This window comes from Pan troglodytes, chromosome 7 (assembly GCF_028858775.2).
Source record: "Pan troglodytes isolate AG18354 chromosome 7, NHGRI_mPanTro3-v2.0_pri, whole genome shotgun sequence".
Taxonomy (NCBI): Eukaryota; Metazoa; Chordata; class Mammalia; order Primates; family Hominidae; genus Pan; species Pan troglodytes.
The window spans coordinates 117,028,610-117,051,112 of NC_072405.2; the positions used below are offsets into that span (position 1 = coordinate 117,028,610).

General features: G+C 40.2%; 1 long non-coding RNA gene across 2 annotated transcripts; it reads right to left on the reverse strand.

Moving 5' to 3' along the window:
• Positions 1-37: 37 nt before the first annotated feature.
• Positions 38-14,569, reverse strand: LOC107976408 (uncharacterized). Of its 2 annotated transcripts, none has more exons than XR_002937739.3 (3): positions 14,450-14,569; positions 12,165-12,208; positions 38-645 (listed from the first exon to the last, which is right to left on the reverse strand). It is a non-coding gene; the product is annotated as an uncharacterized LOC107976408 (long non-coding RNA). The 2 variants fall into 2 exon arrangements; XR_001720362.4 differs by having other exon boundaries at positions 38-1,443.
• Positions 14,570-22,503: the final 7,934 nt, after the last annotated feature.

Genomic DNA, 22,503 nt, shown 5'->3' on the forward strand with positions numbered 1-22,503 from the left:
TAGTTTGCTAAGGCTGTAAATAACAAATTACCAAAAATTCAGTGGCTGAAAATAGAAATTTATTGTCATACAGTCCTGGAAACCAGAAGATCAAGGTGTCAGTGCAGCCATGCTCCCTCTGATGGCTCTAGGGGAGAAGGCTTCCTTGTTCTTTTCCACCTCCTGGTGGCTCCAGGCCTCTTTAGCTTGTGTCAGCATCACTCCAATTCCTGCCTCTGTCTTTACGTGGTCATCTCCTCTGTGTCTCTGTCTTCTTTTCTGTCAAAGTCAGATCTTTTTCTGCCTTTGTCTTACAGGCACACGTGTCATTGAATTTAGGGCCAAGCCACATAGTCCAGGATATTCTCATCCTGAGATCCTTCAATTAATTATATCTGAAATGACCCTTTTTCCAAATGACACTTTTAAAAGAAGTCACATTCATTGAATCCAGGAGTTAGAACATGGACATGTCTTTTAGGGGAACACCATTCAGCCACTTCAGAAGAAAGAAAGTGTCCTCTTTCTTTTAGCATCTTGTGTATTTAATCTTCTTTAAAAGCACTGTATGTTGACTTTGGATTGAATTCTGCCTAGCTGCTAGCTGTGTGACCTTGGGCTTGTTACTTAACTTCTCTCTGCTTGAGTTGTCCATCGAAATGGAAGCTGTAAATGAGCATTTGACAGGATTGTTGTAAAGATTAAATGAGGCATGGAAGGTAAAGTTCCTAGGGCAGCTCAATAAATATGTGAAGATATTATTTTGTTGTGGTTAGCAATCTCTAACAGTAGAGACCAGGAGGACTCCAGCTTTTCAATGTATGGTTTTACAAGTTATACAAGGAGGCATTTATCTTGGTTCCTCTGCCTTCAAGTTCCCAATGCTAAGGTTAGCATTGGGGGTTTAGTCCAATCTTGGAATGCTGGCTTTGCTTTGAAAGCCTTGCAGCTTGCTAGCAGACCATTGGAAATTCACTATTTTAGGATTTAGGACACTGGCAGGAGGTCTGAATTATGTTAATTTCAGAGGCCTCTGACAGGCTTATCTTGCAATTTTCTTAAAAAATAGAGATTGGAGTTTACTTAAAGAGTCAAAGGAAGCTGTGTGGGAAGGTATCTTTGTTTAACATCTGTCTGCCATTTAGCACCATTTGTACCCCACAGGGAGAAAGGAGAGGCTGCCTCAGAGCTAAATTTAAGTTGCAAGGGTATAAGCAGCACTTTTAAAAGAAGACAGATAACAGCTTCCTGTCTGGGAAAGATGACTGAAAAGGAAACTTTGATTCAACATTTCCTTACTCTTTTGGTGAGAATGATTTCTACTCCCTACATAAAGTCCAGGGAGGAGCTATTTGTAGCTAGTTAAGTAAGATGTTTTAAGTCCTCATAAATCTTTTCTTCAAAGTAAATATTTATTCTCTTCAAAAGCCAACTAGTGTTTAAAATCTTCGCTTCTTTTATTTTCTAAAAAAAAAGGAAATGTTTTTCTGGTAAAAACACTTAGGTCAAATGAAAAGTCCCTAGGAGACCCAATTTATAAAACAAGAAGAAACTTCTTTTGATGAATATGTAAATTTGTTTGACTGTAGTAATCATTTTACCATTTATATGTATGTCAAAACATCATGTTGTACACACATCTCAAATATATACAATGAAAAATAAATTTGAAAAGAAGAAGAAACTTCTTCGTTCTAGTGAAAGGTGGTGATGGCCTAGACACTTGTCCAATACTCCTCAGCAAGTAAAACATGGGGCCTCTAGAACAGGCAAATCTTCCCCCTTCGGAGTGTTACCTAGCCCAGAGCAGATGGTCACTTGCCTGAGGAAAGGGATAGAAGACATCTGGGCCAGCTGGAGAATGCCTGAGCTTTGATTCAAAGGCCACGTTTCCTGTGGCAAAGCTTGTTCTGTAAAACCCCATAGGCCGGGTGCAGTGGTTCACACCTGTAATCCCAGCACTTTGGGAGGCCGAGGCGGGTGGATCACAAGGTCAGGAGATCGAGACCATCCTGACTAACACAGTGAAACCCCATCTCTACTAAAAATACAAAAAATTAGCCGGGCGTGGTGGCGGGTGCTTGTAGTCCCAGCTACTCAGGAGGCTGAGGCAGGAGAATGGCGCGAACCCAGGAGGTGGAGCTTGCAGTGAGCCAAGATGACACCACTGCACTCCAGCCTGGGTAACAGAGCTAGACTCTGTCAAAAAAAAAAAAAAAAAACCCATAAATGTGAAAAGAGACAATTAGATGTCAACTACATTGACTACCTTAGGATAAATGTGGAACAAAAATAAAACTATATCCCTTATTGATAACGACCTTAGATAAAGTCCAGGGAGAGTTGACAAGTATAGGGGAAGTGGTTAAGAGTATCTGGCCTGGAGCTGAAACTACTGTTCCAGTCCCAACTTTATGGGGTTTTGGTGGTTCCCAGACCAGCCAGTAGCATTAGCATTGTGTAGGAGCTTGTTGGAAATGTAGATTCTCAGATCACATCCCTGACCTACTGTATCAGAATCTGCATTTAACAAAATCTTTGGATAATTTGTAGGTACATTAAAGTTTGAGGAGCACTAACCTAGTGTCACAGAAACACCCTGGGTGACCTCCAATAATTCCCACCTCCTATTGTTCACGCCTCTGTGTACCCCATCCCTTTGGGTATGGATGGGGCTTGTGACTTGCTTCTACCCAATGGAAGAGGGCAAAGGTGAAAAGGTTTTGCAGATGTAATTAACCTCCCAAATTAATTGGTTCTGAGTTAAAGGGAGAGTACTCTGTGCAGGCCTGACTTTATCAGGTGAATAGCCTTTAAAAGAGGGACTGGACCTTCCTTGAGGTGAGAGACTCTCCTTTTAGGCTTGATGGAATAAATGAACTAAATGGCTTTGTGTTGGAGAAGCCCACATGGAACTGCTGGCGGCCTATAGGACCCGAGGGTGACCTCCAGCCAATAGCCAGCAAAAAGCAGGGTCCTTCACCATATAGCTGCCAAGATACGATTTCTGCTAGCAACCTAAAGGAGCAGAGAAACAGATTCTTCCCCAGTTGAGCCTACAGATGAGAATGCAGCTCAACTAACAACTTGATTACAGTCTTGTAAGACTCTGAGCAAAGGGCCAATTAAGATATGCCTGGAGTTCTGACCCACAGAAACTATAAGTTAATAAATGAATACTATGTTATGCTGTTAAACTTATGCTAATTTGTTCCATGACAATAGAAAACCAATACTTCTAGGGCAATTTGTTTATCTGCTTTTGACAGGTTTGTCTAAATATAAAAAGAGTATAAAATTAGTATTAACCATAGGGTTATTTTGCAGATTAATGAGTAATATGTGTAAAATGCCTAAAACTGTGCTTGGCACATGGTAAGTACTCAGTAAATTTTATTATTATAGCATTTATCTGATACAAACAATTACATGATTTAATTATTTTGAAAACTACTTTTTTTTTTTTTTTTTTTTAAGACAGAGTCTCTCTCTGTTGCCAGGCTAGAGTGCAGTGGCACGATCTCAGCTCACTGCAACCTCCGCCTCCTGGGTTTAAGCAATTCTCTTGCATCAGCCTCCCAAGTAGCTGGGACTAGAGGCACAAGCCACCAAGCCGAGCTAATTTTTGTATTTTTAGTAGAGACGGGGTTTCACCATGTTGGCCAGGATGGTGTCAATCTCTCGACCTTGTGATCCACCTGCCTCAGTCTCCCAAAGTGCTGGGATTACAGACATGAGCCATGAAGCCTGGCCGAAAACTGCTTTTTAAGGGAGCTGAAGCAGTGTGGAAAATGAATGAAGGTCAAAAAATTATGTTGCATTTCGTGCATATGAGTTTCTAGGACATTAAACCCAAATGTGTCTATTGAATTAGCTTCACTAAAAATATAGGTAAGCACTGCTAAAGTCTATGTCCATGTTTGTATCAGGCTTGTTCACCTAAAAGAATCTGTTGAAGTATCTGTTGGTTACAATCCAAAGTGTGAAAATATGCACCGTTATCTTCATTTTATAGACAGTTAGGTGGAGCTGCAGAGGAAATGATTTGTGCATGTCATGGAGGAAATTGATTGCATAAATGGAATTGGAATTTAAGTCCTGCATCTTTTTTTTTTTTTTTTCTTGAGACAGAGTCTCGTTCTGTTGCCCAGGCTGGAGTGCAGTGGCATGATCTCAGCTCACTGCAACCTCTGCCTCCCGGGTTCACGCCATTCTCCTGCCTCAGCCTCCTGAGTAGCTGGGACTACAGGCGCCCACCACCACACCCAGCTGATTTTCTGTATTTTTAGTAGAGACAGGGTTTCACTATGTTAGTCAGGGTGGTCTCGATCTCCTGACCTTGTGATCCGCCTGCTTTGGCCTCCCAAAGTGTTGGGATTACAGGCGTGAGCCACTGCACCTGGCCGAAGTCCTGCATCTTGATTCATGCCTGGATTCTCACAACATCATGAGCTATTTGCTATTTGGCAAAGGACAAATTAAGGCGGAGGATGGACATTTCTCAGGGAAAATTTCAGCTCTTGTGTCTTTTTTCTGGGTCTACCTCTCCTAACCTGCCAATCAATAAACCATCCATTGTTTCTCTTTGACAGAAACTTTGGAGACTTGTAAAATGTTAGTTCTGACTATACACCATTGCTTGCAGGTATCAACAATGCAGAAGCGAGGGCAGGTCTCTGAGCCTTTGAGTGGCAACACAACTGCTGTCGTGACAATAAAATTAGAATGGGAGATGAATTCTATCTTTTCTTCTGATGCTTAATTTTTTAGCCTCTACATGAACCTTCATATGCAATGCAGTTCCAGACACCTACATTCTTAGTATCCCTGTCATTCTTTTTCACAGAAACCTTTCCTAAGCCACTAAAGGATACGATAAAGAAGCAGGTTTATCTCTCTCAGTACATGTTTTACTTTTCATTCTTTTATCAACTAAAGCTTTAGGTTTTGTTGCTAATGCAAATATGTTTTTCTTACCTTTGCCTGCTGAAGAAGTGGCTGAATTGTGAAATTATGTGTTGTCCTCAGATATGCATGATAATACAATAGACTGTATTCATATGTACATATATTTATTTCATATTCACTAATTAATTTAATGTGCCAGTGTTGATGATTACAAGTTATGTCTCAATTAATATACAGGTTACAGGTGTCTACATATACGTAAATATTTATTCATTAGGTTGTTGCAAAAGGAGTTGTGGTTTATGCCATTAAAAGTAATGGCAAAAAACACAATTATTTTTGCAACAACCTAACATATCCATGTATTATAAGTCCCTGGATTCCTAATATATTTTAACCCTAAGAGGCCAACATCACTAACTATGGGATTTGTAGTTGTTTTGGTGACAAAAGCCACAATGGAGTATGTTTTTAACCTACTTAAAAATACTTAATTTGGCTGGGCGCAGTGGCTCACGCCTGTAATCCCAGCACTTTGGGAGGCCGAGGTGGGCGGATCACGAGGTCAAGAGATCGAGACCATCCTGGCCAATATGGTAAAACCCCATCTTTACTAAAAAATATAAAAATTAGCTGGACATGGTGGTGTGCACCTGTAATCCCAGCTACCTGGGAGGCTAAAGCAGGAGAATCACTTGAACCCAGGAGGAGGAGGCTGCAGCGAGCCGAGATCGTGCCACTGCACTCCAGCCTGGCGACAGAGTGAGACTCTGTCTCAAAAAAAAAAAAAGAAAACTTGATTTGGTGATAGTGATAAAAGTGAGCATAAACCTTTCTTCATAACATTATTAGAGACTGAAGATATCTAAACAATATACACACAATATAATAATGATATTGATGATAACAAGTAGACCTTTTTTAAAAAATCTAAATCCAGCTAAATTTGTATGTAGGCATTTTTAATGGACTATGTTAGGAAAGTTACGTGACAAAAATTCCTAAAGAACTTTTTAATGACAAACAATACTAGAGAGTTATAAAAATATTTTTAGATGACGTATTTTCCTTCAGAAAGCTTTCACCATCATTGTATTTTCACAATGCCTTGACTTAGGGTGGGAAAAATTATCTTATACAAGGGAAACTAAGACATGAAGAGATTAAGTAAATTGTACAATCACATAAGAAAATCACAACAAAGGTACAGAATCTAGATTATATGCTCATATTTGTTTCTTGTTGTATCTTGTAATAAACAATTTGGGGGGCAGCATGGGATAAACAGGAATAATATGAATATGGAATAATATGATTCAGGTAAACACAGTCACAGCCATCAGAGTTGCTTAAATTGTTAAAATATGTGCCCATGTTCAACACCCCACCTGGACACCCCAGATCCAGCATTCAAAGGTCAACACCTGGTGCATAGTGGCACCCTGAGAGTCAGCTTCAACTCAGTGCTCAGGCTGTCCCAGTGGTTCAATATTTCGAGTGTCACCCATGGACAATGTTATTTAATAACTAGTTGTGATGCTGGCGAAGTTTCAGTGATTCACCTTTTTAAGACCTAGAGCAGTATTAAAAAAGATTGTGATGTGTTTGCTCTTCTTTCTGTTGTAGCGTGCTTCCTTATTTTTTCATCTCAAACTCTAAAAATGTCAACTAATCTGCCTCTGCTCTGTGAAGTTCCAACCTGGAAAACTTCTTCATGGGGCCTGATATTTGGAAAAATGAATACCTTAATGGAGCTGCTAAAAAACTCTTGCTGAGTCCCTCTGAATGCTTTAAAACAGTAATCTGATGAGAGCAAAAATATTATCAGAACCACTTCTTGGAGAATGCCAGGATTTGGCTGCGTAGAAACAAACCTTGCTGGTTATGATAAGCTGGCCTCAAACACATATGAATAAAGAAGAGATCTTCTCTGGGAGATAAACAAAGACAGTCTGTGAATTGAGTTAGATAAACCTCATGAGTTATTTTTCTTTAAGTGAGGGAAGACTGGTAACTGAAGTTTCAAATATCTATAAATGAATCACTCGTCTTTCTGCTGCGATAATGTGACAAGGTTAAAGCAACATTTCATATAGTAAAGATTCACCTTAGTTTTCCAACATATCTGAATGGCTCCAATGTCAAGACTAGTTCACAGGGAAGGAGACTGAAGATTAAATATTTAGGCATTAGTATCCATCTCAATGGTGGTTCAGAAATGCCATCTTAGGATAGAATTATTTCAACTTGTATTCTCTATGGCATCAAACTGATTCTTTGCTCACTGTGAGAGTAATTGTTTTGCATCCCTAATCCCCATTTTCCAAGTAAAACTTTGTTTTAGTTGGTAATGGCCAGCCTACATTCACAGATGTATATATTGTTCACCGATGACCAGTTTTATTTTACTATTTTCCAGGGCCACCTGTACTCTGCCTTAGTGAAATACACACTCTCATTACCTTTCTCTGCCTATGCAAGGTGGCTTTCCAGGTCCCACTACTGAATGCTATTGGTGAAACTGTCAATTCTGATACAGTGGCAGACCCTAAGAGCACAGCCTGACTTTTCAGTCAGTAGATGGACAATATGATCTCATTTTTCCCTCTTGTTACATTCCCTCACTAGACTAAGCTTTGAGAAACAACTCAGTTTCATTTTAGTCAAAAAATAAAGCTGAGCTGCTTGACCTTTCTATTCTTCAGAATCTCTTGGAGCAAATTGAGCTATCAGCTACCTCCTTTCACATTTCATAGCAACAGGCAGAATATGTTCTTATTCATTGCTTTTCTAGCTACCAACTGCTTTGTTCAGCAGGCAGCTTTGTTGTGGTTGGAAAAGGCGCCCTTCTAACAGACCTAATACTTATTTAGCTAAAAGCAACCTCTGGGGCTAACGTAAAATCATAGTGAGCTTCAATCAAACATTTTCTGTACATCTAGTGTGTCTTAAGCATGTCAGGAACTTGTGATTTGAAACCTCAGTAGTGTGGGATTTATACTCACTCAGGCTCCTGAGTGCCTTTGGGACTCTTAGGTTACATGTGGGACATCCATGAAATATGGAAAGGAAATAGAAGTGCACCAAATATTACAATACAATTCAAGATATAAGCCAAGATCTGTGTCAGAGGCAAGTTCCTTTAGTTAATTGCCATTTTTGAATGCATTTAAGTAAAAGTAGCCTTTTTTTTTTAAAGCAACCAGGCATAGACTTAAATGAAAAAAAGTTTAAATAAAAGCAAATGAGAATTTTTAAAAGGATAAACCATGAACCTCTGTTTCAGACCCAATGTTTGGACAGACTGAGATTTTTTTTTTTTTAAGTGTATTCTAGGTTCTTAGTTTTTATTCCCCAGAGATCAACTTATTTCTTAAACCTGTTCTCTTTATTCTCAGAATTATCCTAGAAAATGCAGGTATCAATCCAATGTATTCCATAACTCTCCCACTTTACCTAATACCCTGATCCAGCAGAGGTGGCTATTTCTCAAACACTATATATCTGCTTTATGAACTTGCTGTCTTATCTGTTCAGGCTGCTAGTAAAAGAATACCATAAACTGGTAGCTGATGAATGACATACATTTAATTTCTTACAGTTATGGAGGCTGGGAAGCCCAGGTTCAGGACACCTGCAGATACTGTGTCTGGTGAGGACCTGCTTTATCTTCTCTCCGTAACCTCACATGGTAGAAGGGGCAAGGACATCTCTGGACTCTTTTAAAAGAGCAGCAATCCCATTCATGAGGGCTCCACCTTCGTGACCTGATTACCTCCTCAAATCCCCACCTCCTAGTATCATCACATTGGGGGTTAGGATTTCAACATATGAATTTTAGGGGGACACCTGCTTCCCCAGTCCCTCTGCTACTCCTTCTTCAATCCTCACTTCACATCTTAGGCTTTGAGCTCTCCTCTGTATCTTTATATTCCTGGTCATTGAAATAAATATTCTCCTAGAGAGTAGAAGCTGTGTAACAAGCCACATAACAGTATCAATCATCTATAAGAAGTAGGTGCTGGTGGTATCACCAAATCCAGTGAGTTTTTTAGTATGAAGGCAAAAGAAAAGGATTCACCTCTTGGAACATTCATTCTTAGGATGCTTCCTCTAGGAACACAGCTATTGTGCTGGGAGAAGCCCAAGCTGTGGGGATTGGCCATATGCAGGCACTTCAGTCCATAGCTTCCAGCTGAACTCCTGGTCACCACCCAGCCCAACAGTCAGCCCTGTGAGTGAGCTCTCTTAGATGTCATCCTTAGTTGAGCAATCAGAAATTCCCAACCCCAGCAGCCATATCATTGTACCACATGAGAGAGCCCAAAGAGAACTTTCCAGATGACCCTAGTCAAAGAACAGACCCCTCTATCCAGTTGGCAAATTTACCCTACATTTTAACAAGGTGAAGATCATCTGAAGGGTGCAGATTTGTTAAGGCTCCTGTAAGATTAAAGGTCATAACTCATAGACCCTTTCAACTAGACAAGAAGCATTCTAAGAATCTTAAAAGCACTTCTCACCTAGGGTTGACACATAAAATAGAGCCTGCAATATTCAGCAATATTAACCCTAAAAATTTATTATCTGAAATTCAAATTTAACTGCCTTCTATTTTTATTTGCTAAATTTGGCAACCTAGCACAGGTCCCTGAATCTCTATCTGAGAAAGAAAGGGGCTGGTCTCGAAGAAACTAATCATCCCCTTCCATATTTTATTCCTTGGCTTTTTGTTAAATCAATACAGAAAGTAGATTCCCTGGATCAATCAAATCTACCTATTAAAATGCTACAAATCTTTCCCCAAGATCCTCTAAGCAAATATTCATTCCTAACATTCCCCAAACTTTTATAATATATTTAGCTGAATCCCATAGAACAAATTGAAAGGCAAACTAGAACTTGGACTTTGGGAAAATCAGCTCAAATGCAAATAAAGACAAGCTTTCAATAAAACAAAATATTACTGATTTTGATTTGTCTCAGAAAAATACAACGAAGGGGGAAACTCATGGATTTAGATGATTTTCAGCAGCAAAAAATACGACAGAGTTCATGGAAAAATAATACTAATCATATTTAATTTTTTAATATTGATTCATTGTTTACATATGATAGATTATTTAATTTGAATTTCAAAAGAACCCATGTAAAGTAGCAAAGCATAGATCATTTTTGAATCCTGTACAACTTAACACTGACTAGAGTTCAATACATGTTGTTAGGTTGAATCATTACTTCTGTTTTACATATGTAGAACCTGAGGTTCAAAGAAATCATGTTACTTTGGGAGGCTGAGGTGGGTGGATCACAAGGTCAGGAGATTGAGACTATCCTGGCTAACACGATGAAACCCCGTCTCTACTAAAAATACAAAAAAAAAAAATTAGCCGGGCTTAATGGCGGGTGCCTGTAGTCCCAGCTACTCGGGAGGCTGAGGCAGGAGAAGCGCTTGAACCCAGGAGGCGGAGCTTGCAGTGAGCTGAGATTGTGCCACTGCACTCCAGCCTGGGCGACACAGCGAGACTCTGTCTCAAAAAAAAAAAAAAAAAGATGTTAATTGCCAGATAAACAATATGTGAGAAAGGGAGGACTTGAACTTGGTATTCTGACACCTGATTAGCTGGTTTTCCTGATATACCATGCAAACTCTAAAAATTCTGTAAGCAATGAAGGTCAATTTTAAAAACAAACTAAAGAGTACCCTAGGTGAGGAAAATGGTGATTCAACTAATATTACTGAGCACCCATTATATTACATGTTCATCACTAAGCTAGGTGGTTTTTATACACGTTTTTTCATTTCATATGAACTGTCAATAATAGTTCATGCAGAATCCACCTATCTAAATCTTCACTATCTGGAACAAAGCCAAGAGTATGCAAGTACATTTATAAGTTTCAGACAGAATAAATGACAAACTAAAAATTCAGTCATTCTACACATATGTATTGAGTGCTGATTATATATTAGATACTCTATCAGGCTCTAATGTAGACTCGGCCTCTGCTGTCTTAGATTTTAGAGTGCAGTGGTTGACAAAAACACAACCAATGCACTGAAACTGTTATACCTTATTCATTACAGAGCCCCTTATATGATCACATGAAATCTAGGTACTCTTATTTTAGAGAAAAGTCTAACAAATCCAATTGTGTATTATCCCTCCTCTAACAAATTGGAAACCACAAAAAAGAAGATATAGCCCTAAGAAGCCTCAGTTGACCACCTCGCAATGGCAGAGGCCACAGCAGACACAACTCTAATAATGTGTGAGTTTGAAGTCATCTAATCTATTGGCTAACAATCCTTGCAAACTTGAGTAAGACATAAGCCCTGATGCTGCCACTGATTCTGGTCATAGTAATTTAATTGTTTTTTTTTTTTTTTTTGCCTATGATCCAGATATGTATGTTAACCCAGCTACTAAAGAAAATAATGCATTTTAGAAAAATATGTCAAGGAAACATGTAATTAAAATAATCGCCTGGAAGAATTTCCGATGTTGAATATCTATCTCATTTTATGACAATGTTAAACAAGATAGTATTGTATTAGGACCATTAAAAGGCAACTACATGTACTACATGTATAAAGCAATGAAATAATTATTTCTACCCTCATTTTCATGAGTGAATTTTTTTTTTTGAGAGGGAATCTTACTGTGTTGCTCAGGCTGGAGTGCAGTGGTGTGATCTCGGCTCACTGTAACCTCTGCCTCCCTTGTTCAAGCAATTCTCCTGCCTCAGCCTCCTGAGTAGCTGGGATTACAGGTGCCTGCCACCATGCCCAGCTAATTTTTGTATTTTTAGTAGAGATGGGATTTCACCATGTTGGCCAGGCTGGTCTCGAACTCCTGACCTCAGGTGATCTGCCCACCTCGGCCTCCCAAAGTGCTGGGATTACAGGCATGAGCCCGCGTGCCCAGCCAATGCATGAATCTTTATGCAAATTACATTCAGTAGATATCCGTCACATCTATGGCAATTTCTACATAATGTGCTAGTGTATGTTGAAAATCTAAGAAAAAAAATACAGGATACTCCAAAACACCGTAAACTAAGGGTCCAGAAAAATCTTTAGTGGGCTGGAGGCTTACCTTATGGCAGAGTTGGGGTACCCTAAGGTTTAATCTCTAGAGGTTTCAAAGCAGCTGTCAAACTTCTATCTGCTTTCACACACGTGATAGAGGGCAATTTAAACAATGTGGATGTAAGTTGAAGCAAAGTTTGCATAAGTGCATCAGAGTCAATGTAGATGTGGATATACTACTTACTCTTCCTGCATTTTCCCTTTCTTTCTTCCTTGTTCAAAGCTTATCTATTAATAAAATGAGAAAACAAGTTCAAAGGAATTATGAAATTATAACCCACAAATACCACTGTAACTTATAAAGCTGCTGCTATCGTGAAAGTCAGAAAAAAAAAAAGATAGGCTTGGCTTGTACATGCATTTCACAAATGCTTTTGCTAAAACTCCACCCTACTGTATGGAGTTAACTACTGTTGGTTTTGTCTGTTTGTCTCTTATTTTTCTTTTTTTCTGGAAATAGAATCTCAATTTTTCTTTGGGAAATCATCTTACTCCTTACTAATGTAGTTGAATGGGACTGAAAACCTACCACCTACCCAGTTCTTTCCCTCCCACTGGATTAAGAAATTAGCATCTCTTATCCCCCTTGGAAGCAGGAATGAACACATGATTCTATTGATACATTGAGACTCAATCCCTGAGTTTTGCTGGAATTACTGGGAAGGGAAGATTTTCTTACTGTGGGTGTTGCTAAATAATGGGTACTCTGTTTTGCCAGTTCACAGAGAAAGCCTATATAAAAATCAAATCAACATAAAGGAAAGCAAAGCCAAAAGATGGAGTCAGATTCCCGATAACATTGGTTTAGCACCTTGACCAAACTGTATCTGAAGGTGGTAGTCTCCTGAGACTCTTCAGTTTGTTAGTCAATAAATTCCCTTTTTTGTTTAAGCCATCTTGCAAAAAATTTTGTCATTTAAAATCAAGTAAAATCTGGGATTTAATAAAATATAAGCCAGTGAGAGTGACATTCTAGGAATAACCATGATTCTGCTTTAAGAAAAAAATCATATAAATGTTTGTTTTCTTAAATGCAATTAGATATTATTTTGCGCCATTTTTCTAATTACTATGGGATGTCTTTTAAGGAGAGCATGAGTCTGGGCAATAATTTGTCTATTTCAGATTTTCATTAAAGAAGGAATTTACCACACCTAAGAGTGTCTTATGGTCAAGCATTATAAAAGAAATTGGCCACCATCCTTCATGAAAAATCTCAACACAAAGTACAACAGAACGCTAAACCTAATAGGTCTTCTTGAAACACATAATATAATGCTCCCCCCACCCCTAAAAAAAAAAGAATTTATGAACTGAGTATAGTCAACCCAAATAAGTATCAAAAACCAGGAAATAAGATACCTTATTTACTTTCAAATGCTTCTTGTCAGGTGGCACAAATGTTATGTCATGGAGAAGCTGTCGTTTAATTAACAACTATACTGTGCTGGGTATTATGGTAAATCTTTGCATGGAGGATATTGCCTGCCACAAGATTGCTGTTCAAGTGGTATTAGGGAGGTAAACATTTACATCTCTCAAAAGTGAGGATTGCATTCGGCCTTTCTGCCAAGTAACTTGTCCTTTAGGGTTAACAAGGACCTTGTAACCAGATCCACTTAAAGTCCACTTGCAGAGAAAAGATCAGCCTTTCTTCTTACTCCTGAGAAAGACTCTATTTGAATGAATTACTCCTTTCCTAGTTTCTTCTCAAGTCATATGTAGCCTTCTTGCCCACATACTTGCAGGCCCAGATTTTTTTTTCTCCCAGAGTAGGAAATAAACTCTTTGGCAAGTTAAGAAGTCAACTCTGCCTTAGATTGGGCTCTCTTCTGAATTCTAATCAGAAGATATTTTTGACTCAGCAATCATTTGTAGGGATTCTTTGGTCTTCGTCTCTTTCAAGTCACCGAAATCAGTGGTGTGTGTGTGTGTGTGTGTGTGTGTGTGTGTGTGTATAAAATAAGTGGCTACTTTTGGATGTATGAGTGGCTCTTTGCCATACCCCAGGTTGGAGCTCTGTGAGCTTCTGCATGAAAAGGAATTTCACAGCACTAGAGGTTAATTGCAGCGAGGGAGAAAGGACACAGCCCATGACTTGCCTGATGAATCAACAAAAAGATATGTATTAATACTTACTCGGTCAATGCCAGAGAGAACATGGTCTCTGATATATTTCATATACCTCTGTTATATTTAATACAATGGGCTTGTGTGCTGGTGAAGAATATATATTCTAGGGTTATTCATATCTTTTAAATCCAGGCTTCTCCATGATCTCAATTGACCCCATGATTTCAGCTGTATGATCTCAGGTGACTTTCTGAATCTCTCTGTGCCTTAGTTTCCTTATTTGTAAATTGGGAAGACAGTAATAAAGGGTGTTGAAAGATTTTCACGTGATAATGCTGGCGAAGTGCTTAGCACCCAGCAAGTACTCAATATTTCATTGTTAAACTCCGCTCCTACCTGAAAGTGGCCAGGCACTGGCCCAAGTGGTCAATTTCTATCTGTCCCCTGATACAGTTCCTCAGTGGCAGTTGAAGTGTGACATGAAAACTTTACCAGAGTTTTTACAAACAGAGCTCTAAGAATTTGGATTGTGACACACACCTAAATTCTAAGTTAGAATGAAATGATCAGCTCGCTGGAGTAGTCTCTTTTCTCTTACATTTGAGAGAAAGCCCAAACTATAGGGTTAGGAGCCGCTTGAATTTTGCCACATCTGTCTACACCATTGTTTTAAAACTGGGCATCTCCAGTCCCTTGGGCTTCTATAGTGAAACTTCTGTCTGCTTTTTTTTTTTTTTTTGGATGAAACAGGCCCTCAATAGAACAGAAAGAATGTCTCTGAGAGAGTTCATATTATGTCTCATTTACACAGAAACTCAATTGAGAGATCCTAGGTTACTTGGAACTGTATCTCTGTCCTTAGGCAGAACTAGACTCAAAACTTTTCAGAAAATATGTAAATTTTTTTGTTGTTCAATACTGATCATCTACAAGTAAACCCAATAGTATTGTTGCCAAGAAAGAATATATAATATTTAAGATCTCTTTACTAATTTTAGCTTCTTTGTACGTGATCTAATTTTAATTTTCTGAGCCTAAATTTTCACTTACCTATAATCCACAGTAGCAGGTGTTCCAAAATCAATCTTTGATTTGTTGAATACAACATGTACTATGAAGGCTTTGTTCTTTTATTCATGAGGTGAAATGGTATTTGTTAAAGTGTTTTAAAAGATTTCAGATATTTTAAAGCTTTTGAAGAGCTTATGTATTTACTAATTATATCCTTTAAAACTCCATATTGGGCAAAGTTACAAATGTAGCAAAAGTAGGGAGTATAGCATACTACATTCTATTTACCCCAAGTCCCCATCACCCAGACTCATAAGCTAATGGCCAAACTTGTCTCATCTACCTACATACCCACCCTCTCTCTATTGTCAGATTCTATTGAAATAAACCCTAGAGAGCATATCATTCTTTTGATAAATATTTCAGCCCATCTTTCTAAAAGATAAATCTATTTTAAAATATATATATATATAAAATACCATAATCACATCTAAAATATAGTATTTTCTTTTTTTTTTTTTTTTTTTTTTTTTGAGACGGAGTCTCGCTCTGTCACCCAGGCTGGAGTGCAGTGGCGTGATCTCGGCTCACTGCAAGCTCCGTCTCCCGGGTTCACGCCATTCTCCTGCCTCAGCCTCCTGAGTAGCTGAGACTACAGGTGCCCGCCACCGCGCCTGGCTAATTTTTTGTATTTTTAGTAGAGACGGGGTTTCACCATGTTAGCCAGGATGGTCTTGATCTCCTGACCTCGTGATCCACTTGCCTTAGCCTCCCAAAGTGCTGGGATTACAGGCGTGAGCCACCCCACCCGGCCTAAAATATAATATTTTCTTAACATCATGATCAATAAGTCAGGGTCCAAATTTCACCAAATGAATCATATTTTTAACTTCAGAAAATTGTAGCTTTTTTTTCCCAGGTGTCATTTCCAGAACGAATTGTCAGTCTGTGTGGTCACCCGCTAGATGGCCACTTTATGCCTAACAAGAACCTTTGGCAACCAAGTTGATCCACTTGGGGCATTCTCTGGGAATATTGAGTGCCAAGGCCCAGGAGAGCTGCCAGCTATGAGAAAAAGGGGAGAGGCATGTCCTGAAAATCTACATTCACCCATGAGACCCTGAATCAGCTCTAGTGGCTAAGTGTGAGAATCGAGTGAGCTTTCTCTTTCGTTGTTAGTAAGCTCAGTGATGCACAGGAGTGGGCGGGCCCAAATTCTAGATGAGGGAGACCTCATTGCCTACAGCCACCTCCACTGTTTCCCCACCCTCCCACATTATGTACCCTGGGAGGAAGGGTGCAGGAGAGAGGCTAGCATTGGTATCTGTCATTCCAGAAAGACCTTTCCAGTCAACCCTGGCAAGGAAGGCAAAGAGGAAACCCTTCAGTATGGAAGGGACATGCTGTCTCACTAACACTCTCCTCACCAACCTCCCTCTCCAGGTGAGGCTATGCCTTGAGAACAATGCTGATAGGTGGGTGCTCCCCACTGAGGCCCCTGCTCCAGCCTGCCTACTGGAAATGTTCCTGCAGGTAGTACCAGAATTAGGGAGGTGGGGTGGACCTAGAGCCTGTGCTGTGCAGTGTACATCACCAGTAAGCCCACTCTGAGAGAGGGGAGAGTGTAAGTGTAGCCTTTGGTGGGAACTGTGGAGAAATGGGGCACAGGGACAGTCACCGACTCTACCATCAGTGTCATCTCTAGGCTGCATGGAGGAAAAGTGTGCCCAGAGCAGATTACCTCCTGGGGTTGCTTGAACACAGACAGGGTTGTTTTACAGCACTTGGAGGGTGGTGCTTTCCTAGTTCCCACTATAACAGGCTTAATGTGGCTACACCACATGGTCACCAAAGGGAAGAAGGACATCCACCCACCTCTCCAGCCTCATTGCTTAGGGCTCCCCGCCCCCGGGTCCTCTGCAACTCAGCCATGGACAGCTCCTACCACCTCCTCAAAAGCACGTAGCTCTCTTGACTCCTGGCCTTCATGCTTTTCTCTCTGTTTCGAACAGTTATTCTTTTCTTTGTCTAATTTTCACTCCTTCCCCAGGGCTCAATTTAAAGGGCCCTGGCTCCGGCAAACCCCTCCCAGAGGTGAGAGGCATGCTGCCCCTCACTCCCCTAAGGCCCTCTGTTGCCCTTCTGACACCTCACTGATGCTGCTGCCTGCTTGTTTGCATGTATTCTCTGTTGACTGTTAACACCTTGAAGGGCAGGGACCACCCTATATTGCTCACCATTTTAATTCCAGTGCCTGCTGCAGTATCCAACATGAGTAGATTCTTAATGAATATTTATTGAAATAATGGTTTCAGTTTATAATATACAAAGGGAACAAGTGAGAGCTGAAATTGTGAGCCACTTAAAAACATCAATAAGAGAACTAAATTATTAGGGATTGAACCTTAGCTGAATTACCCCCCCACCAAAAAAAATATTGTCGAGAAGAGTAAGAGGTAGAGAACAGAGAGGATGATGGGCCTTTCCTCATCTGCTGCTAACCTGTGCAAACTGACAGAGTTATGTGCTCAGTCATACAGTGGCTCCATCATAGAAGTAAGGACAAGCACCCTGTCACCAATTCTCCTGCGGGCAGTAGCAGGTTCCTCTGGGATTGGGGGCAGGGAAAGGTCATCTGGTGTCTTAGAACCCAGGACCCAGAAGCCCTCAATGACAGTCACTTCTTGGTTGCTGTTACCTTAGTGTAGACCCCCCAAAAGCATGAAGAGGCCACATGAAGGGCTGCTAGTCTAACCTCTCATTTAAATCAGGGCTGTCACAGGCACCTTTTTTTTTTTTTTTTTTTTTTTGAGATAGAGTCTCACTCCATCACCCAGGCTGGAGTGCAGTGGCATGATCTCGGCTCACTGCAACCTCTGCCTCCCAGGTTCAAGCAATTCTTCTGCCCTAGCCTCCCAAGTAGCTGGGATTACAGGCACATGCCACCACGCCCAGCTAATTTTTGTATTTTAGGAGAGACGGGGTTTCACCATGTTGGCCAGGCTGGTCTCGAACTCCTGACCTCAGGTGATCCACTGGCCTCGGCCTCCCAAAGTGCTGGGATTACAGGCATGAGCCACCACACCCGACCACCATTTTTAATAAATGATGATGCAGCCCCTTCTGGAAACTGATTCACAGCAGAGTTCAGTCCCTTGTTAAGCAATTTTTATTCAACAACAAGGGCAAAAATGTTTTTTGGTATTTTGTTCTGAAACCTGATTTTCTAAAACTTCCATTCATGGGCCCTAGTTCTGGAAAAATACATAAGGACTTATTCCCCCTTAATGTAATAGATCTTGAAATGTACTTTACAGAAAATTCCAATTTTGAAAAGTCTCAATCCCACAAAAGAGATCCAGACAAATTTATTATTGGTCTGAAAAAAATGTCATCCAGATCTTTAGCTGTTTTGCTATAGACTCAAACCTTGGATCATTTGCTCCATTAATGTATTAATTTGGTTAATGTGATTGTGATGATAGATTACATTTTGCTCTAGGTTGAATTCTTCCTTTTGAAATTGCTGTCAGTTGAATTCATATGCTGACTTATTTACAGGTTACAAACAACTAACTCAGTTGCTTTGTTTAGTTCCTAAATCACTTCCCTATTTTTAGATCATTACCGTGTTTGAGAAGAATAGAGAACCTTTGATTTCCTAGGCATGTGGCAGCTTGAGGTGCCAGCATTTAGGGCTATTGTAGCTAAATTTCATTCATGGAATGAAAGTATGTGGCTGGTTGTAGTTGTGACATTGAATTCAATTGTTTTTGTTCTTTTCTAGGAAGAGATTCCACCTAATAGTTTTAGTCTAAGTTAATTTAGCTATGTTGAAGGCCTCCACGCCTCTCAGTAGGTTGCTCTATGATGACACACCCACTGTCTACTGGCCTCTGCTGTGTAACTTGAAGCCACCTGCAGTTGGTTGTGTTGGTGTGTAATATCCTAAGAAGTCATGCCATGTCCTTACAAGTGAAATCACAGTGCCTAGCTTCATTTAATGCCATTCCAGGTCACTTTGCCAGGAAAAATGATTGACTCATGTAAAGAAAGCGTGTATTAAAAGTGGAGGAAAGCACAGAGAATTTATTCAAGAAGGTCTTGATACCTAAATCACTTGGAAATGGATATTTACGTCCCTGATTCTGTTTGTTTCACGTACCAGAAATGTAAAGGCCTATGGGATTGACACATATCCTCCCAGTGTTTACTTCTCAACTAAACATTTCATATCCTGAAATATCCTATTTCAGGATATTTTTATAAGACAGCTTCCTTGCTTTTCTCCAAGAGATTTTTGGGATAGAACAGTGGTTCTCAACCACAGGTGATTTTTCCCCCCTAGGGGACATTTGGCAATATTTGGAGATATTTTTAGTTGTCACAGGTGAAGGGTTGCTACTGGCATCAAGTGGGTAGAGGTCAGGAATTCTGCTGAAAATCCTACATGAGGAGGACAGCATCCCCACCTCCAACAAAGAACTGTCTGGTCCAAAATGTCAATAGTGCCAAGGTTGAGAAATCCTAGGTTAGAGAATCTATTTCTAATTGATTTAAATATTTTCTCTATTGACTTCAACCTTACTTACTGATTTAGATGATTTTATTGAGTTTGACAATGACTGGGGTTAGGAAAGAGCTGCTGCTTATCAAAACCCACTAAACCACATCCAAGATGAACTCACATTACAAGGATATTTCTGGGTGAGTCTTGCTCCTCCATGCCTTCTGCACTCTTTATGTAAAGAGACTGAAAGGGAATAGGTTTTAGTTTTCTATTGCTGCCATATCAAATTGCCACAAATTCAGGAGCTTAAAGCAACACAAATTTTTTATCTTACAGTTCTGCAGGTCAGATGCCTGGTACAGATTTCACTGGGCTAAAATCAGGGTGTTGGCAATGTAGAATTCATTATGGATGCTCTGGGGAAATATTCATTTCCTTGCCCTTTTCTACTTCTCTAGGCGCCAGCATTCCTTGGCTTGTGGCCCCTTTCTCCATAGGCAGTAATGTGCAGCTCTCTGATCTTTCTTCTATAGTCATACCTTCCTCACAGCCAGGAAGAGCTTTCTGCTTTTAAGGATGCTTGTGATTGCATTGGGCCCACCCAGATAACCCAGGATAACTTCCCCATTTCATGGTCCCTAACTTAATCATATTTGCAAAGTACCTTTTCCCATGTAAGGTAACATATATATTCATAGGTTGCAGGGATTAGGATATAGATACTTTTGGGAGCCATTATGTTGCCTATTACAAAATAAGACTAATTTTGGCACCACTTAACTTCCATTGGGCTATTGATGTCCTATAAACTGGGACAAACTGAAGAACAGAGGCTTTGGGGGATGTGCTGATATCACGTCATAGAAAATTCCTGGGAGCAGCTCAACTGCAGCCTTGTACATAGGAGTAAGTTTGCCTCTAATGGAAGTGGATATTTCAATTGTCAATCATTTTGGAAAGAAGTCATTCCTGGATGAGTCTTAGAAAGGGTGAGGAAAACACCTTTCTTTTCTCTCCAAGGCCTGGGTTAATTTAGCCTAGATCTGGAGCGAAAGGAACCAAGAACACATATAGATGTTGGGGGTAGGATAAACCCCTGGGCCTGAGCAAGTGGCCTGGGATAGAAGACACGGTGTCAACTTACTTTGTAAGGGAACTAGAAGAGGGTGGAGACTGTGCAATATCTTGGAAAAGTCTTAGTTTTTCAAAAAGTATCTTGTTTCTGCAATGCTGTCAGAAATGGAAGGAAATAGCTTCTGCTGTACTTGAAGATGGCTCCCCTAGAATGGGAAGACGCAATCTACAGAGTCCAGAATCACATGGCTGCTGAAGGGGGTCTGGGGAAGGCAGTGATTAATTTTATATGTCAACTTGACTGGGTTAAGGGATGCCCAGATAGCTTGTAAAACATTTTTTCTCAGTGAGGCTATCTCCAGAAGAGATTGGCATTTGAATTTGTAGACTGAGTAAAGAAGCTTCACTTCTGCCAATGTGCACAAGCATCATCCAATCCTTTGAGGACCCAAAATGGTAAAAAAGGCAGAGGAGGGGCAAATTTGCTCTCTCTTCTTGAGTTGGGAAATCCATCTTCTGCCCACAGACATTAGAGCTCCTGGTTCTCAGGCCTTCAGCCTCAGACTGAATTACACCACTGGCTTTCCTGGTTCTCCAGCTTGAAGATAGCATATGGCAACATGTCGTGGTCTCCATAATTTTGTGAGCCAATTCCCCTAGTAAATCTCCTCTTACATATCTCTATATTTCTTTTTTGAGATGGGGTCTTGCTCTCTCACCCAGGCTGGAGTGCAGTGGCGCGATCTCAGCTCACTGCAAGCTCTGCCTCCCGGGGTTCACGCCATTCTACTGCCTCAGCCTCCTGAGTAGCTGGGACTACAGGTGCCCACCACTACGCCTGGCTAATTTTTTATATTTTTAGTAGAGATAGGGTTTCACTGTGTTAGCCAGGATGGTCTCGATCTCCTGACCTCGTGATCCATCCACTTTGGCCTCCCAAAGTGCTGGGATTACAGGCGTGAGCCACCATGCCTGGTCACATATCTCTATATTTCTTATTGGTTCTGTTTTTCTGGAGAACCCTGACTAGTACAGGGAACACATCAGAAACTGAGATATTCAGAAACTGTTAGAAGAAGAAAACCTGGCAAAAGACTGAACATTAGAAGGATAAAAGTTTCCAACTATTGTGATTTGTGTGTTAAAGGAAAGTGGGACCTCACGGATTATGAAGTCTGGGCTATTTATGTAATGTACCAAGATCTGTTTTATAGTAATCAGTACAAGTATGAGATTTGAGAGCATTTTGGTAATAAATATGACATTCCTGATTCACAGAAAACTCTCTTAAATCACAAGATTTTACAATGTGATGCTGCAGGGATTGCTTTGTTTTTCTTTTGAAGGTATTGGCTGGGGTGGACCTTGTGGAAAATACCTTGGACTGCTCATGAGGAGACTGGGTTGTGAGTCCCCTGTTTCCCCTTTGCACATTGGACCTGAATGAACTCATCCACTTGTGGATTTATCCGTCATCATATCTGGATGATTCTTAGTGTAATACTTCAACTTTGACCTCCCAGTTGGAAAACTATAGCCCCTGACCTCAAGGAACTCAGACTTGTTTATATCTCCTTTGTATCATCAGTCCTCAGCATAGGGCCTGGAAATATCACTAAATGATTTTTTGCTAAATAACTATATCAAGTATATGACTCTCACTAACTGGCTGTGTAAACTTGGTGAATTCACTTTACTGAGACCCAGGTTCCTCATCCAAAATGAGGGGCTTAGAAATCTTAATTCTAAGGTAATTTCTGTCTCTAACATTCTATAATCTTTTCAGTGTGTAAAGTGTCACTTCACCCTGTGATGGTTTTACACACTCTCTTTATTGTTTGACAAAGTAGAAAAA